The following is an 18,896-nucleotide window of genomic DNA, read 5'->3' as shown; positions in this document are numbered from 1 at the left end:
GACATTCTGGAGAAAGCAAAGCTATGGAGACAGTAAAAGTTCAGTGGTTGCCAGTGGTGGGGGTGGGGGAAGGGATGAATAGGTGGAGCGCAAAGGATTTTTAGGGCAGGGAAAATACTCTGTATGCTGCTGTAATGATGGAAACGTGTCATTATACATCTGTCCAAACCCATAAAATGTACAATAAGAGTGAACCCTAAGGTAAACTATAGGTTTTGGGTGATTATAATGTATCAGTGTAAGTTTGTCAACTGTGACAAATGTACCAGTCTAGTGGGGAATGTTGATAATGGGGCAGAGGTTATATGGGAAATCTCTGTATCTTCCTCTCAACTTTACTGTGAACCTAAAACTGCTCTAAAAAATAGTCTTTTGAGGGCTTCCCTGGTGGTGCAGTGGTTGAGAATCTGCCTGCCAATGCAGGGGACACGGGTTCGAGCCCTGGTCTGGGAAGATCCCACATGCCGCAGAGCAACTGGGCCCGTGAGCCACAATTGCTGAGCCTGCGCGTCTGGAGCCTGTGCTCTGCAACAAGAGAGGCCGCTACAGTCAGAGGCCCGCGCACCGCGATGAAGAGTGGCCCCCACTTGCCACAACTGGAGAAAGCCCTCGCACAGAAACGAAGACCCAACACAACCATAAATAAATAAATAAATAAATAAAATTAAAAAAAAAAAAAAATAGTCTTTTGAAAAAAGAAGATATCTTTTGTATAGTAAAGACTAAATTTAGAGCAATTTTGTCTATCAGATAGTTAATACGTTAGCCTCAATCCAAGGCTTCTACAAATACCTGTATGAATCAACATGAGGGGCAGAAGTAGGGCAGAAGGTGACATGTAGTCATATGACAAAAAAAGAAAGGACCCAGTTTGAACAAAACAATCATTAATATCTTTGCTATTTTTGATCATTTTACTAATGCTGTAGTGAAAGAGAATTGGTAGTTCAAGATAGTAGCAAACTCTCACTCTTGTTTTACATAAATATGAACCATTAATTCACACAAGTGATTGAAGAAATAGTCACCAACAATTGCTCCCACACCTAAATTTATATGCCACATCTTCCTTCAAGATGTAAAGCCTGATCCTTAAACCTTGGTAACCACATAAAAGAGCTAACCTGCTACATAACAAATTTCATTTTTTAAATTTGGCCACAGACTCTAGAGCTAATCTTAATTCACTTAGGCTATTGCTTTGTGATGAGATTAGAACAATGGTTTGAGAGAACAGGTAGTAGAGGAAGGTCTGAGACTGGTGCTGGCTCAATAGATGGTTTTTATATGTTGAGATGCTATAGTAGCTGGAAGGACCAGCTTTATATAAAGGAGCAAGATGGGGTCTATAGAGAGAAGACACTAGAAACAGGACCCCTCAAAGACCTTTGAACAAGAGGCCAAAATTACATTCATTTTGTTCCTGAGCAAATAATCACTTCAACAAAGTCTTAAGGAGTCATTCACATTATTTTTATAAGATAATATCTTTTGTATGAAAGAGTCATGTAATGAAAAGAACACTGGGATTTGGTAAGGAAACCATGGGTTCAGTTTGGGGTCAGTCACATCCAAGCTGTGTGCTTTGGGCAAGTCAAAAAACTTCTACGTATCTCAGTTTCCTCCTGTATCAAATGAAGCATTTAATCTAGGTGATCTTTAGCATCCTTTGAGCTGAAAAGTTTTGATTCCATGATTAGTGCTTAATAGAAATACAGCATTAGCTAGACATTAGATTTATGCTGCTGTGGTAGTTGTCTTCATGGAATTATTGTGTATTTAGTTCAAGGAAAATTATTGCAGCCTTAATTCTGTTAGCCTCAGGCCAAAAACGAATAGGGTAATTAGCAGGCACTTCTAGAGTGCATACAGTTTTGGAAAAGGCACTTTAAAGGTTTAATAAAGATGTGAAAATTACATTTAACTTTCACATCTTAAAAACACATAAAACTGTTAAAAGACTGTATTTAATCATGGTCTTACTTGCAGCATTAAGATTTGTTCTACATGACAAGGATATTTACAGGCCTTAGAGAAGTCAGTCTATTAGGAAATCCTCAACTGGCCATATGTGTGCTATGAAGCATTTTCACTTGGCACTTCTTTGCAATTAGAATTCCAAAGGTTATGCTGACTGGTTGTGCACACCATATGTTTGGCATTAGTCCTTACAGTTCTGCTATGTGTTGGTTTTTTTTTTTTTTATAAATTTATTTGTTTATTTAGTTTTGGCTGTGTTGGGTCTTCGGTGCTGTGCGCGGGCTTTTCTCTAGTTGCGGTGAGTGGGGGCTATTCTTCGTTGTGGTGCGCAGGCTTCTCACTGCAGTGGCTTCTCTTGTTGTGGAGCATGGGCTCTAGGCATGCAGGCTTCAGTAGTTGTGGCGCGCAGGCTCAGTAGTTGTGATGCACGGGCTTAGTTGCTCCACGGCATGTGGGATCTTCCCGGACCAGGGCCCGAACTTGTGTCCCCTGCATTGGCAGGCGGATTCTTAGCCACTGCACCACCAGGGAAGCCCCACGTGTTGGTTTTGATAGCATAAGCACTATGGTGAAGGGAAAGAAAAGATTACCAAACATTTCTTTTTTTTTTAATAAATTTATTTATTTATTTACTTATTTTTGCCTGCGTTGGGTCTTCGTTGCTGCGCGCGGGCTTTCTCTAGTTGCAGCAAGCGGGGGTCACTCCTTGCTGCAATGTGCAGGCCTCTCACTGTGGTGGCCTCTTTAGTTGCGGAGCATGGGCTCTAGGAGTGCGGGCTTCAGCAGTTGCGGCTCGCATGCTCCAGAGTGCAGGATCAGTAGTTGCGGCGCACGGGCTTAGTTGCTCCGCGGCATGTGGGATCTTCCCAGACCAGGGCTCAAACCCCTGTCCCCTGCATTGGCAGGCAGATTCTTAATCACTGCGCCACCAGGGAAGCCCAAACCAAACATTTCAAATCAACATCAAAGCCCCATCTTATAAAATCAAGAGAAGTATATAAAGACTTTGACAATTACAATTATTTGTTGGTTAATAATTGTTGAATGTACATATTGTGCTCAAAGTGTACCTTCCAAAACATATATTCAAAAACAAATAACAATGACACTTGGAATAAACAAACTGACCTTGAGTTGTTTACTTTGTTTAGAAACAAAATTAAAGGTCAAATTTTTAAGTTTACCTAGAATTGAAAGATTGCATGACAATCATCGGGGCCTTCAAGCCTCTTGTATCATGTTTTTACAGAAGAGGGCGTATAAGAATTCTGCTTTGTGGGTACACAACAAGCAGTAGCTTCTTAACTGAGAAATCAAGAGAGAATTTGGTCTTAGCCTGTTTCCACTAACGCAAAGGAATATTGTCATCAAAATGGCTCTTTAAAGTCTAATAAAATGGCTCAAAGGATTTGCTGTTTTTGCCGTCCTTGTCCTTGACTTTTTTTAATGTCATTTCTTAATGTTTGGCAAGCAAGTAGACTCAGCTGATGACTGCCTTGGTATAACTGAGTAATCAGAAAAAACAATAAATTATTAATATGTGCAACAGTACCTAAAAAAGCATGGTTGTTGGTAATCTCTTTAACTGAAATGGTGAAAAGGAAAGTTAAAGAAATGTCACATCCTTTTCAGCCATTTATTGACAGCTTCTAAGAGCAATGGGAGCAGTAATTCTAGATCTCTGCTTTTGCATCCTGCAGATCCAAATCAGTGAATCAAACAGACTATGTAGTGGTTGAAGGGACGGAGTGCTGAGAATATACCCACCTCTTAGGGCTAAACTCTAAAGCTATTTGACTTAAAGTTGGAAGCTGGTCCATCAAAGGATGTTAGAAGTACAAAACACAGGTCCTCTCTACACAGCTTCGGATTCAGCAATTAGCTTGAAAAGACTGGGAGAATTAATATATTATGAAAACTTTGTCAACTGAAGCAAGACTCAGACAGCAGACTTTCCTGCCTCCTTTGCTTCTAGCTCTGGTCAACTAGTGGGCATAAATGTTCCTGATTTTATTCCAGGTTTCATCAGGGTCACATGTTTTAGGTTCACCAGAAACTGTGTGCCAGAGAGATGTTGCTTTATTCATTTTTCACTCGTGTGAAAATATTTTTGAGCTACTACTGAGTGTCAAGTACTCTGGTAGACAAAGGAAATTCATCAGTGTTCAAGACAAGCATGATATCTGCCTTCATGGAGCTTAAAGTCCAGAAGCGAAGCCATTAAACTCTCACAAACAATTATACAAATGGGTATTTACTAAGAACAGTATAATTTGACATGAACCTAAAGTACTGGGACCTATGTGTGTGTATTACTGAAAGACCTGAACTATTCCTAGAATTTATGGGACATTTCTATAAAAAAAGGACATTTATTTCACTTCAGGCCTGAAAGATGGATGAAGCCAGAAAAGTAAGGGACCAGAGTGGAAAGTAGAAGTGTTTGGCTCAAACAGTGACTTTGGAAGTAGGGGAGGTTACTTTCTCAGATTATTGCATCTAAATAAAAAATATGGGAGGAAAAATTATTTAGACAAAAATGCATTTTGGAAATCATTACCACTTGTAGTGGCACAGACATACACAAAGGAAATGTACGTGAAATAACCAGAAAATGTTGAAATTGGAACAAGAAAATAAATATAAAATATTTTAATTATAAAATTAAAATATGGATAATATTATAAAGTATCCAGTAGTCAAATAAGACTGTGCACTGATTGATATGAGCAACCTGATGGATTTTTGTGTTTTCCCACCAGTAAATGGTGTGAACTAGTGGAAAGTGATGTTAACATAGAAATGTTGTTGCTAAGACCAATGTGGGGAATTGAAAGCATTTCTCAGAGATCCCTGGCTGCAGTATTATTAAACTATTTCTCTGTTGGCTGAGTAGATTATCACACCCTTCTGAGGGGGAGAGGGAAAATCACGCCCAATATGTTACTAGTGATGCTCTAGGCAATTGTTCCCAACCCCTCCTTTCTCCTTATTGACAATATTCCATATGCCATTTTCAGCACTTTTCTCTGAAACACAATTAGGAATCAGCTGATGTAGGCACTGAAAATAAAATTTAGAAGTGTATGAAATCTAGCATAATAATAAATCCTTAACGTGTAATTAATGGAGAAAAGTGGCCAGTGTTTTCCATTTCACAGTTTAAATCCCCTTGACAAGATTAGGAAATTCTTAAGTAGAATGACTGGACCAAACTATTTTTCTGTCACACAAAGCCACATGGGAGTCAGGGTGCTTCTGCTATCATTCAGGCTGTCTTTCTGAGTTGTGGTTTGGGGCTGCACCAGTCTGCTGGGAACTATGGACTGCTACTTCTCTGATAATGCTGCTGGCAAATGGTCAGAGAGGTCTGAGGGTATGTCGAGAAAGTTCTGGGGACTCCGAAAGGTCATTGTGACCTAGGTCACATGAGTCAGCCCATTTCAAAACTCTAGGAGCCTTTCCATAAATTTGTTTAATCCTGTGTATCCAAGTCCAATAAATGGAACAAATGGTTTGCGATACTCAAAAGCAGCCACCAGACAAAGGACCAGGCTGAGTTTGCTTTTCGGAAACTTCAGAGCTTTGGCATTTAGAGGCAAGCAAAGAAGGGTGGGGAGCGCTACTACAGTTTGGAAAAGGGAGAGCCTGGAGACTGGTGCTGACTACCAAGGGGAGCAAAACTGTAATGTCATGGGGAAAATGATCTGCAAGTTACTTAGAAGTAACTGAACTAAAGCCAATATCTTTTAGCAGATGGCCTTGGGTGCCCCCTGGTAACACATTTACAAGGGATAGCCCCTCTGCTCTAGGCTGATACACTTAAATCCACAGAGATTGCCAGTGATTCAGATTTCATAAAAGATACCTCCCCCTGCTTTTTTTTTTTTCCTCTTTAATTCTACAACTATTTAAAACAGGAAATTGCGTAGTCTTTGCAAACCGCTTTCACCCAAATAAGCTTAGTTTCAAAAGTTTTAAATAAATCATCCCTACAGGTTACAACATTGGATAGATTCTTGAAGTTTCCAGGTCCATTAAAAAATAAATTCAATGTGAGTGACATGACTGAATCAGGCACAGGGACACCATGTTAGAAATCTAGACCCAAGAAATCTATAAAAGTAGTAGTAGTAAAAATAACACCTTCCATTTATGTAATAGGTTTTCACAGAGCTTTCACATTTACCTCAATTGTTCACAACAACTAGTGAGGTAAGTGGAATAAGAGTTATTACCCACATTTTACGAATGAGGAAACTGAGACTCAGACTGAGGTGCCCAAAAAATGTTGAAGGCTAATGCCAGGACTAGAAGACAAGCTGCCAAATTCCAAGTTTATTCATTTTCCCATTACTCAATACTGCCTCTTTCTCCATCTTACAGGAGTCATACAGGCTTAGTTTTAATTTGAAAGGAAAAGGGGAAGATAAATATTTGAGAAATGGAAAAAGAAAAAAGAAAAGCAAAAGCTAGTGTGAACCATTATATAATGAGTTAGTGCTTGGCTCACCAATATGTGAAGTATCTAATGCTTGGGACTGATTGAATGGTAGGAACCTGGCAAAGACTGATACAATTAACACTTTATGATACACAGTGTACAGCCCAAGAGACTGCAATAATTCATTTTTTGTTAACAATAGCCATATATATTCTGATACCCAAAAGCTATATCAGTGTGAGAAGGCTTTCCATAGCCCCCAACCATAAAATATAGCTCCCACTTCTCATTTTAGTTTCAAAACACAAGATATAAAACTGGTGCTTTTCATATTATTTTTTATTAACTAATTTTTTTCTAGAGGAATAAAATATCTTGATGAATTAATACATTCAATGCACATAACTTATTTTCTTTAAATATTTTAAAAATGGGCTTGACAGTTATTAGTTAACTAAAATAGGACAAAATATCAATAATAAAAAAGAAATCCTGGGGAGTCTTTCAAGATCACGGAGTGGAAGGACCTTGAGCTTACCTCCTCTCATGAACACACCAAAATCACAACTAACATCTGAATAACCATCGATAAAAAAGACTGGAACCTACAGGAAAAAGATCTTCTACATCTAAAGGAATAAAGAAGAAAGCACAAAGAGATGGTAGGACGGGTGCACTCGAAATATAATCAAATCCTTACCCCCCCACCCCTTGGGTGACCTTGCAGAGACTCTCCCATAAGAGTTAGATTTCTGAGGCCCACATCAGGCTTCCCAGCCTGGGGGTCTGGCATCCGGAAGAGGTGCCCCACCCAGAGCATTTGGATTTGAAGGCCAGTGGGGCTTAATTGCAGGAGCTCCACAGGAATGGGGGAAACAGAGACTTAACTCTTAAAGGGATTGCACAAAATCTCACGTACACTGGGACCAAGGGCAAAAGCAATAACTTCATAGGAGTCTGGGCCAGACCTACCTGCTGGTCTTGGAGGGTCTCCTGGTGAGGCAGGGGTGGCTGTGACTCATGCTGGGGCCATAAAAGCTGGTGGCAGATATACTGGGGATTATTCATCTGCATGAACTCTCCTTGAGGCAGACATCCTGCTTGGGTCATTAGCACAAAGACCTGCCCCCACCCAACAGCCTGTAGGCTTCAGTGTCAGGTGCCTCAGGCCAAACAACTAACCAGGTGGGAACACAGCCCCACTCATTAGCAGACAGGTTGCCTAAAGACTTCATGATCACACAGCCCTGCCTACCAGAGGGCCAGGACCCAGCTCCACCCACCAGTGGGCAGGCATCAGCCCTTCCTGCCAGGAAGCCTACACAAGCTTCTAGACCAGCCTCACCCACCAGGCGGTAGAAATCAGAGGAAGAAAACTACGATCCAGCAGCCTGTAGTCTGCAAATGCAGGCCAGTCACTACCCTGGGACCGCTGGCCCCTGGCCCTTGAGTGAGTGCACTGCTAGGACCCATAGGATGTCTCCTACAGAAGGCTACTCCTCCAAAGTGGAGAAACGTAATTAACCCAAAATGAGGTGGCAGAGGAATGTGTTTCAGATGAAGGAACAAGATAAAACTCCAGAAGAACCAAGTGATGTGGAGATAGGCAATCTACCTGAGAAAGAGTTCAGAGTAACGATTGTAAAGGTGATCCAAGGACTCGGGAGAAAAATGGATAAGTTAGAAGGATTTTTAACAGAGTTAGAAAATATAAAGAACAACCAAACAGAGTTGAACAATACAATAACTGAAGTGAAAAACACACTGGAAGGAATCAATAGTAGAGTAAATGAAGCAGAATGGATCAGTGAGCTGGAAGACAGAGTAGGAGAAATCACTACTGTGGAGCAGAAAAAAGAAAAAAGAATGAAAAGAAATGAGGACATTGTAAGAGACCTCTGGAACAACATTAAGCACAATAACATTCACATTATAGGGATCCCAGAAGGAGAAGAGAGAGAGAGAAATGGCCTGAGAACATATTTGAAGAGATAATAACTGAAAACTTCCCTAACCTGGGAAAGGAAACAATCATCCAAGTCCAGGAAGCATGGAGAGTTCCATACAAGATAAACCCACAGAGGAATACACCATGACACATTGTAATCAAAATGACAAAAATTAAAGATAAAGAGAAAATATTAAAAGCAGCAAGAGAAAAGCAACAAATAACATACAAGGGAACTCCCATAAGGTTATCAGCTGATTTTTCAGCAGAAACTCTGCAGACCAGAAGGGAGTGGCATGATACATTTAAAATAATAAGTGAACAGAGTATCTGTCAGGCAAGAACTGCTTTGATGGTCTATGATGATGCCAATAAAAAGTGGGTGCCAGCTGGTGGTTCAACCAGGTTCAGCAGAGTTCATATATATCATCATACAGGCAACAACACATTCAGAGTGGTGGGCAGGAAGATTCAGGACCATCAGGTAGTGATAAATTGTGCCATTCCTAAAGGGTTGAAGTACAATCAAGCTACACAGACCTTCCACCAATGGTGGGATGCTAGACAGGTGTATGGTCTCAACTTTGGCAGCAAAGAAGATGCCAGTGTCTTCGCAAGTGCCATGATGCATGCCTTAGAAGTGTTGAATTCACAGGAAACAGGGCCAACATTGCCTAGACAAAATTCACAATTACCTGCCCAAGTTCAGAATGGCCCATCACAAGAAGAATCGGAAATTCAAAGAAGGCAACAACAAGAACAGCAACAACAAAAGGAGCTGGAGAGGGAAAGGCTGGAGAGAGAAAGAATGGAAAGGGAGAGATTGGAGAGGGAGAGGTTAGAAAGGGAAAGGCTGAAGAGGGAGAGACTAGAACAGGAGCAGCTGGAGAGAGAGAGAGACAAGAAAGGGAACGTCAGAATTGCCTGGAGCTGGAGAGACAAGAGCGGGAGAGGCTGGACCAGGAAAGGCAAGAAAGACAGCAGCAAGAGCAGCTAGAAAGGGAGCCACCGGAATGCGAGCGAGAGCGAAGAATGTCAAATGCCGCTCCATCCTCCGACAGCTCCCTGTATAATGCTCCACTTCCTGAGTGTGCCAGTTGCCAGCCTGCTTCAGCACCTCCTCCATCATATGCTAAAGTCATCTCAGCTCCAGTGTCAGAGGCCACTCCTGATTATGCTGTAGTGACCGCTTTGCCACCTACTTCCACATCCACTACACCACCACTTCGATGCTCCGAGACATGTTTTGCAACATCTCTAGGTTCAGCCTTCCACCCTGTTCTTCCCCATTATGCTACAGTTCCTCGTCCTCTGAACAAAAACTCTTGACCTTCCTCTCCTGTGAACACACCCTCTCTTCAACCTCCAGCTATGAAGCCCTGTGCCTGGTCTACTTCCAATTTCTCGCCCCTCCCTCTGTCTCCTCTCCCCCCCCAGGCAGAGCTACTGGTCCAAGGCCTGTCCTCCCCGGTGGTGTTTCTTCTCCTGTGCCCCAGATGCCTCCATCACCAGCGGCACCCAGTGGGCTGCTCGACTCTGTCACATGTCCAGTGTCTCTACTAGCCCACCGCCGCCTTCCCTCGCACCACTCTCACACTGTGGATGAGAGCTTCTCCTCCAAGCACCCCTATTGCCTCAACTCCCTCATCCAAGCCTAGTGTTCTCCCTTCTCCCTCTGCAGCTGCCCCTGCCTCTGTGGAGGCTCCTCTAAACTCTGTGCTGGGAGCCTCTTCTTCTGAGCCAGGCTTGCAGGCAGTCTCTCAGCTGGCTGAGACTCCAGCCCAACAGGGCATTGTCTTGGGACCACCTGCACCTCCACTCCCTCCTCTACCTCCGCCAGGTCCTGCCCAGGCATCAACAGCACTCCTTCCTCTCCCAGGACCTCCTCCACTCCCTCCACTTCCGTCCTCAGGGCCCCCGCCTCCGCCTCCTCCACCACCTCTTCCTAATCAAGTACCCCCTTCTCCCTCATCACCTCCTCCCCTCCCTGCATCTGGATTTTTTTCGGGATCCATGTCTGAAGACAATCGCCCTTTAACTGGACTTGCAGCTGCAATTGCTGGAGCAAAACTTAGGAAAGTGTCAAGGATGCAGGATGCCTCTTTCCCAAGCGGAGGGAACACCACTGGTGTGAATTCGGCCTCATCTAAAACAGATATGGGCCGTGGAAATGGACCCCTTCCTTTAGAGGGGTAGTGGTTTAATGGAAGGAGTGAGTGCCCTGCTGGCCAGGAGGAGAAGAATTGCTGAAAAGGGGTCAACAACAGAAACAGAACAAAAAGAGGACAAAATGAAAATTCAGAGCCTGTAACTTCTAAGGCCTCTTCAACAAGTACACCTGAACTGACAAGAAAACCTTGGGAAAGAACAAATACAATGAATGGCAGCAAGTCTGTTGTTCCAGATGGGATTCTCCAAGGAAAAATCAGATTGTTTTGACAACAGGTCCTATGATTCATTACACAGACCAAAATCTGCGCCCTCGTCACAGCCCAGTGCCAACGGAGTCCAGGCGGCGGGACTGTATTATGACAGGTTGAAGCAGGACATTTTAGGTGAAATGAGAAAAGAATTAACTAAGCTAAAAGCAGAGCTCATTGACGCAATCAGGCAGGAACTGAGCAAGTCAAATACTGCATAGAGAATCAAACTAAGGAGAGATAGGACTTTAATCTGGAGAAGGAAAAAAAAAAAAACCTACAAAGAACAGCTGTGTTAACAACAACAAAACCCCTACGTTTTGTGAGCTGTAAGAAGAAAATGGAGACAAACAGTTGGAAGGAGGGGAAAACCAACATACTTTGAAAGCCTTCAGACATTACTACTCTGGCAATAAGCTATTTCCCTCCCAGCTTGCTGCTTTTTTCTGACCTTTACAATAGGATGGAAGAGAGCCGTATAGGAGTTCCTGTATCAGTTATGCAGAAAATACTAAATCCGTCGGGCAAGATCACCGTGCATTGAAATATTTTCAGGTCAAGAGAAAATCGCACATTTTCCTCAATCCATTGTTAAAATAAAAAGGAGAAAGGCTTGAGAAGTTTTTTTCAGAGAATGGTGATGAGGAATTTAGCAAGTTATGCTATTGTATTGTAAATGTTTCTCTCAGGTTTGTCTTCCTATCATATTTGATATTCCATGAATAACTGAGTTCAGCCCTATGTAGGTTAAGATCATAAAATGTGGAACAAATGGAATTGTATGTGCTTTCAAGGGTGATATTTATAAGAAAGTGTCCTAAAAATGATTTGTGAGGAATTTTAGAATGATAGGAAGTCTCTCGAGTTTAGTCTTCATGCAATTTTGTAGACTCAAACATAAAATTTGTCCAGAATTAAAAAAAAAAAAAATGAAAAAAAGAAATTGTGGATCACTTTGTCCCCAAAATAATGAAAAATATTTTGGGGAGAATTAACTATTTGAATTAGAATTCTAGTGATTCTATATTAATACAAGAATGCAATTTGCTGTGTGGCTACCTAAAGAAAATCCTTTAGTTAAATTAGTTACCCTTGCATCTTTAATAGTCTAATCATCAAAGACCAGGTACATTTATCGAATTGCAATCTGACTTAAAATTCTATACTTTCTTATTTGCTGTATGGACAAAAAATGTCATCTTAAAGCTAAAGAATAATCAAGCTCTATTAATGCATTAAGGTGAATTAGGTACACCTATAAGAAGAAACATAAAGCAGTTAAGCTAGCAACACTGAGGGCCCTGGCCCGGAGCTTACAGGAATCCAACCACAGGTATTTCAGCCCACTTCTCTGACGTTGGATGGAATATCAATAACCCTGAAAAGAAACTGAAAACTTAAAAAGAATTTTACAGAAGGATGTTTTTCTAATACTGTAGAGGACACAGAGAGGTCATTTATTATTTAAACAAGGACCTTTCATCTATCAAACAGGAAATCACATAACTTCTTGAAATGTAAGTCAAACTTGCAAAATGAACAACTTTATATTTTCCTACAGAAAGCAAGAGTCTGCTGAAACAGCTCTTTAAATATCTTAAGATTATATTAATGTCTTAGATGCAGAGAATAAGAGTACTTAGGTGGTATGGAGCCATAAGTGCTGGAACAATAAGGGCAGTATTCCACACCATGAAATTTGGTATTTTATCTTCAATTTTAAAAATAAATCTTTTTTATCGAAGTGAAGCAGCTTGTGGAAAATACATAAAATCAAAGTGTATAGGTTGATGAATTGTCACAAAAAGAACAGATCATGTAACAAACAAAGTCAAGAAATGAAATATCACCAGCATATTAGAAATACCCTCTGGGCATCACCCACCTTATCACTCTATCCTACCTCCCCCCAGGTAACCACTATTCTGCCTTCTAATATCAATAATTATTTTTGCCTCTTTTTGAATTTTATATGAAAGGAATCATACCATTTGGATCATTTCTGGTTGAGTCTTTCATTCAGGTTTTTGATTTGAGATTCATTCATGTTGTTGCATGTAGCATGTTTGGTTATTTTCTATGCCAATTGTGTCCATTGTATTATTGTGCCACAATTCAGTTATGCCTTCTACTACCGAGGACTATTTAGATTATGTTCTGGTTTGGGTAATATGAATCATTCTGTGAAAATTCTTGTACTTAAAAAAACGTTTTGGCACATTACTGCTTGGTATATTCCTTGAGGAGAAAGTCTTGGATCATAGCATATGCACATGTTCAGATACTGCCAAACAGTTTTCCAAAGTTATCATACCAGTTTATACTCTCATCAGCATTCCAGCTGACTTCTGTCCTTCTCACCATCTACAGCTGTCATTTAAAAAATTTTATCATTTTAATTTGCATTTTTCTGATGACTATGTTGAGCAATTTTTCACATATTTATCAGCTATTTGAAAATCCTTTCTTGTGAACTGCCTGTGCAAGGCTTTTCCCCCACTTTACTAAATTCAACTTGTCTTTGCTTTCTATCTCTTATGAGGATTCTTTAGTTTCTCTTGAGACTCCTTTGACCCAGGGGTTATTTAGAAGTACTGTATGTTGTTTAATTTCCAAATATTTAGGATTTTTTCAGCTATTTTTTTGTTATTTATTTCTAGTTTAATTCCATTGTGGTCAGAGAACATAATTTGTATGATTTCTAGTCTTTTAAATGTGTTAAGGTGCGTTTTATGGTCTATATGAGTGAATATTCCATATGAGCTTGAGAAGAGAATGTGTCCTGCTATTGTTGGATGCAGTATTCTATATATTGTGAGGTGTGAGTGGAACATTCTGTAATCTTCTAATTAAATCTTAATCTTTTTCGTGGACCTGTGTCTCAGGGCCATGATGTTCACAAATTCTATCTCCAGTGACACATTTTTTTTCTCCCTGTTCCCCAACTCCCTTCTCTGGTTGCAGCACTCTCAGTCTATTTCTTCTAAGCCCTAACACCTGTGACTACATTTTGTTGCTCCCCTTCCCCTTTGGAGAAGCAGGAGTGCCAGGGGGAGATGGATTGGAAGGAATTCCCTTCCCCCAGATAGGATAAGGCTTAGAAAAATACTTTTCCCTTTAGCATAGACTTTTGTTATGGAGAAGGCTCTAAGAGTGTTTCAAAGTGATTGCTCTTTCCCTCTCTCTTCCAGAACCAAGAAGGGTTTTTTTTTTCCCCCCCAGATGTTCACAATGAGAACCTGGTAGCTTTCCTGGCGGTAAAGCCTACCAAAGGGTGGAGGTCCCCAGGAGTTTCTGGCTTTCATTCTAGCCCACTTTTAACCTCCAGCAATTCACCAAATTTACCATTAAGCGCTCTTACCAATGTATGGCTCCTGTGGCTGCTACTCTAGGTAATCCGATCTTGACCTTGACTTTCTGGATTTGCCTGTCCCTCCAGATTGTGACGGTGGTTTTTCCTGAAACCTTAGTTCTCTGATGGGTCAAACAAAAGTTGTTGATTGTCTGATTGTCCGGCTTTTTCTTGTAAGGATGGGAGTGATAATTTACAAGCTCTTTACAGGTCAGAGTTGAAACCGGAAGTCCAATGTGTGTTCAGGGATTCCTTATATATTCTGTTTCCTTGGCTTATTTTGTATATAAAAAATATTTTCTTTCACTGTGGCTATGCATTTCATCTTTTAATGGTGTTTGGGGTGAAGAGAAATTTCTAATTTTAATGTCATACAATTAATAAAAATTTTCCCTTGTTGGTAGTATTTTTGTGCCCTAATAAGGCTATTATAAAGATACTCTTCTATGATTTCAACTACCAACTATATTGTTTGATATTTTATATTTAGATCTATAGTTCCCCTGTGCGTAAGATAAGGATCAAGATTAATTTTTTTCCATAGGCTATAGAGTTGACTTTGCACCTTCATTGAAAACACAATGCTTTTCTCACTGCTCTGGTCTTAAATCAAATGTCCATTTAAGTGTGGATCTGTTTCTGAACTCTATAATCTGTTATGTTGGTTTATTTGTCTGTGTTTGTCTATCACATAATGTTAAAATACTCTTATAATAAACGTAGTTAACTATTTAACTACTTTATAATGTGTTGATATTCAGTAGTATTAGCCCCCCACATTTGTTCTTCTCCTTTAAGTTTGTCTAGACCAAGACTTGGCCAAGGTTTTCTATAAAGGGACAGACAGTAAACATTTCCCACTTTGGAGGACACATAGTATCCGTCATAACTACTCAACTCTGCTGTTGTAACTCAAAAGCAGCCACAGACAATATATAAAAGGATGGGTGTGGCTGTGTTCCAATAAAAATTTACTTATAAACTAGGCAGTAGGCCCAAATTTGGCCCACAAGCTATAGTCTGTAGAATCCTGGCCTAGATCTTTTCAGTCCTGTTGGGATTTTAAATGGGATTGAAATGAAGTCATAAATAAACTTAAGGAGACAATATATCCTTATATTATTGAGTATCCATATTCATGAATATGGGAGTGTTCTCCATTTATCTAGGTCTTCTTTAATTTGTCTCAATAGTGTTTATGGTTTTCTGTGTAGAAATTTTGCACATCTTTTACTGGATTTTTGCTAGGTATTTGAATAGGTGTAAATAATTTTCTGTAACTATTGAGATGATTATATGATTTTTCTTTTAAACTGTTGAATTACAGTGATTGATTAACTTTCAAAAGTTAAATCAATCTTTTATTTCTGTAATAATCCCCCCCAACATAATGTATTAATTTTCTAATATAACACTGTATTTTGTTTGCTATTATTTTGTTTAGATTTTTCATGTATGTTCAAAATAGAGGTTGGCCTTAATTTTCTCTTCTTGGAGTGCTTTTTTAAGTTTTGATATCAAGATTATGCTAGCCTTATAAAAAGGGCTGAGAAACATTTTTTAAATGCATATATTTTTGGAAGAGTTTGTATAAAATAAGTGCTATTTTTTCCTTGTTTTAAGAAAGGATTTACCAGTAGGGTTTGGAAATTTCTTTGGGGAAAATTTTTTTTTAATTATAGATTTATCTTCTTTAATAATTATAAAGCTGTTCAAATTTTCTATTTCTTCTTATATTCTTTTTGGTAAGTTATTTCTCAGCTTTTATTCTTTTCTAGTATATGCACTTGAGGTAAAACATTTTCCTCTAAGTAGAGTTAGCTGCATTCTACAAGTTGTAATATATCATATTTTCATAAGCATTCAGTTCCAAGTATTTTCTAATTTTCTTTGTAATTGGGCCCATTGGTTATTAAGAATTGTGTTGTTTAATTTCCAAGTATTTCTGGATCTGTTCGTTTCTAATATTGAGTATGTTCTAGATTAATCTAACAATGGTTAGAAGACATACTCTATAGGATATTAGGTCTTTAAAATTTGTTAAGACTTGCTTTATGGAAAAAATAATAGTCATTTTGGTAAATGTTTTATGTGCATTTGAAAATAATGCTTATTTTGCAATTATGAAATGCAGCTTTCTATATTTATTATATTAAATCAAATTTATTAAATATTGCTCAAAATTTTATACATAAACTGACTTTTTTCAAGGATGTATGAGACAATCTGATATATCAATCCATACATGTCAGAACAATAGGAAATAAATGAAAAACTAACAGGAAAGAAATGTGAGCATTATAGCTTTTCATTCCCGAAATTCTATAGTTTGATACTTTCCATTCTAAGACTACATATTAACTCAAAAAGTAACTCTGAATGAGGATTTCAAGCACAATCTTGTCAGTAAAGAGATGATTTTAGCGTAGTAATAGCCAATAATTGTGGGAGGGAAAAATCTGGGGATTTCTGATTATTAGGTAATAAATACACTCCTCAGACCTATTCTGTGGTTGATATATCTGTTTATATATGCACTGTACAAACATACTTCAAGGAAGTGTTTGATAATAATATGTTCTAATTTGTACTCTTATTACAACCAGGGTACTACTTGAATACGATTTTATTACATCACAGTTGTTGATAACTCCATAAACAAACACTAGACATTTCATTAAAACAGTATCTTTTGTCCTGTCTTCTAAATTAGTTATAGGGTTTGGAGTTGTATTTTCTAGAGGAGAGTGTTTTTTCAATCCTAAGAGAATCTAAAATCTGAATTATCACAGATTTTTGCATACTTGATTCCTGTCATCCACAGTCTTGTGAAATAATTTTCCAGATATTACCACTCAATGTTTGGCCACAATCTAATCAAGGTTTACCTAAGCTTAGCTGGCCTAGGTCCTCATTTGTTGCCCTAAATTCTTGTTACGTTATTGCATCCAGAGATAAAATTATGTCACTCTTTACTTCTTTTAATGTCATTTTGAGACTTGTTGAAAGATTTGTACAGATGGGATTCCATCACTACCTAACTATTGTTTCTCAGGAAAGCAAACAGAAGCCTAGAGGCAGATTTGGTCTACTAACACTAGACACACGGCAAATACGTTCTATGGTACCAATACAGCAGAAATTGATCCTATAACTGCTACACTGAAAAGAAAAATATACTTTGGCTTTCACACAAAGCACATAGTGAACATAACCAATCTCTCCCTTGCCACCAAATGGATTCTCTCAGAGGTAATGACTCAACTCAGGCAACTGGAGAAAGCAGAAATGTCTTTAAGCATAAAAATTTTGCTGTAATTGTCTTGCTACTATAGATACTAGACCTAAAGGATTTCATTCAAGCAGTCAGAAATTTGATGTCCTCTTCTGACTTTCTTTGTAGCTTTAACAATAAAATTCATTTTGCCAATTGATTCTTAGAGATAAATGCCAGTTGCAACCAGTTTCATTCTTGTTAATGATTTATATTGTGAAAACTCCCAAGAACTCTTAGAGAAGCAGAATACAAGATTTATATTTCAATTGAAAATTCATTATTATAACAGCCATGCCATGCTCTGTGTACTTTCTTAAGTTGAATTGTGTCCATGTGATACCAAATCACGCAAATGGGAAGAAAAAAATAAATTTAAACATCCAGATATAGGAACATGATAGACTTTTATTTTGTTGAATAAATTTTGTTATACAAAGTTGTATAAACTAAGACTGAGTTGTGTCCATTCACACATTTGATCAGTGTAAATATATGGCCACAATTCTTAATCAAAATTGGGGAAAGGGATATATAACTACTTTTTTATTACAAACACTATAATGAATTATTATAGACAATACCTTTGGAAAAGAATGCTATAAGAAGAAAAAATTACACAGAAATTTGGGAATATAAACTGACGTAGCCACTATAGAAAACACTATGGAGGTTCCTCAGAAATTTAAAAATTGAATGATCCAACAACCCCACTTCTGGGTATATATTCAAAGAAATTGAAATCAGTATTTTAAAGAGATAGCTGCACTCCCATATTTATTGAAGCTTTTTTTTTTTTTAAACAATAGCCAAGATATGGAAACAGTATAAATGTCCATCAGTGAATGAGTGGATAAAGAAAAGGTTGTATATACATACGATAGGATATTATTCAGAAGGAAATCCTGCCATTTGCAGCAACATGAATATACCTGGAGGACAGTATGCTAAGTGAAATAAGCCAGACACAGAAGGACAAATACTATATGATATCACTTACACGAAGAATATAAAATAGTCAACCTCACAGAAGTAGAGAGTAGAATGGTAGTTGCCAGGGGCTGAGGGAAGGGGGAGATAGGGAGATATTAGTCAAAGGGTACAATGTTTCAGTTATATAAGATGAATATGTCCTAAATATCTACTGTACAGCATTGTGCCTATAGTTAATATCACTCTTTTGTATTAGGTGTTCTTGTGTTAAGTGTTAAGTGTTCTAGTCACACACACACACACACTATATATATATATATATATATATATATATATATATATATATATATATACACACACATAAAGAAAATGAGAGAAAATTTTTTGAGGTGATGGATATGTTTATGGCAAAGATTGTGGTGATGGTTTCATGGATATATAATTATCTCCAAACTCAGCAAGTTGTATACATACAGATTTTTGGATGTCAATCATACCTCAATAAAGTGGTTTCTTTAAAAAAGAAAATTAATAAGTAAGATGTA

At 38.6% G+C, this 18,896-nt stretch overlaps 1 pseudogene across 1 annotated transcript; it reads left to right on the top strand.

Annotated features, from left to right (window-relative positions):
* Nucleotides 1-681: 681 nt before the first annotated feature.
* LOC309663170 (protein enabled homolog pseudogene) lies at nt 682-18,614 on the top strand (annotated as a pseudogene). Its single transcript has one exon. The product of its transcript is annotated as a protein enabled homolog pseudogene (transcript).
* Nucleotides 18,615-18,896: the final 282 nt, after the last annotated feature.

Source organism: Balaenoptera physalus (genome assembly GCF_965194825.1).
Source record: "Balaenoptera physalus genome assembly, chromosome: 6".
NCBI lineage: Eukaryota > Metazoa > Chordata > Mammalia > Artiodactyla > Balaenopteridae > Balaenoptera > Balaenoptera physalus.
Note: the sequence above shows the minus strand (reverse complement) of the source record. Positions and strands in the feature narration are given on the sequence as shown.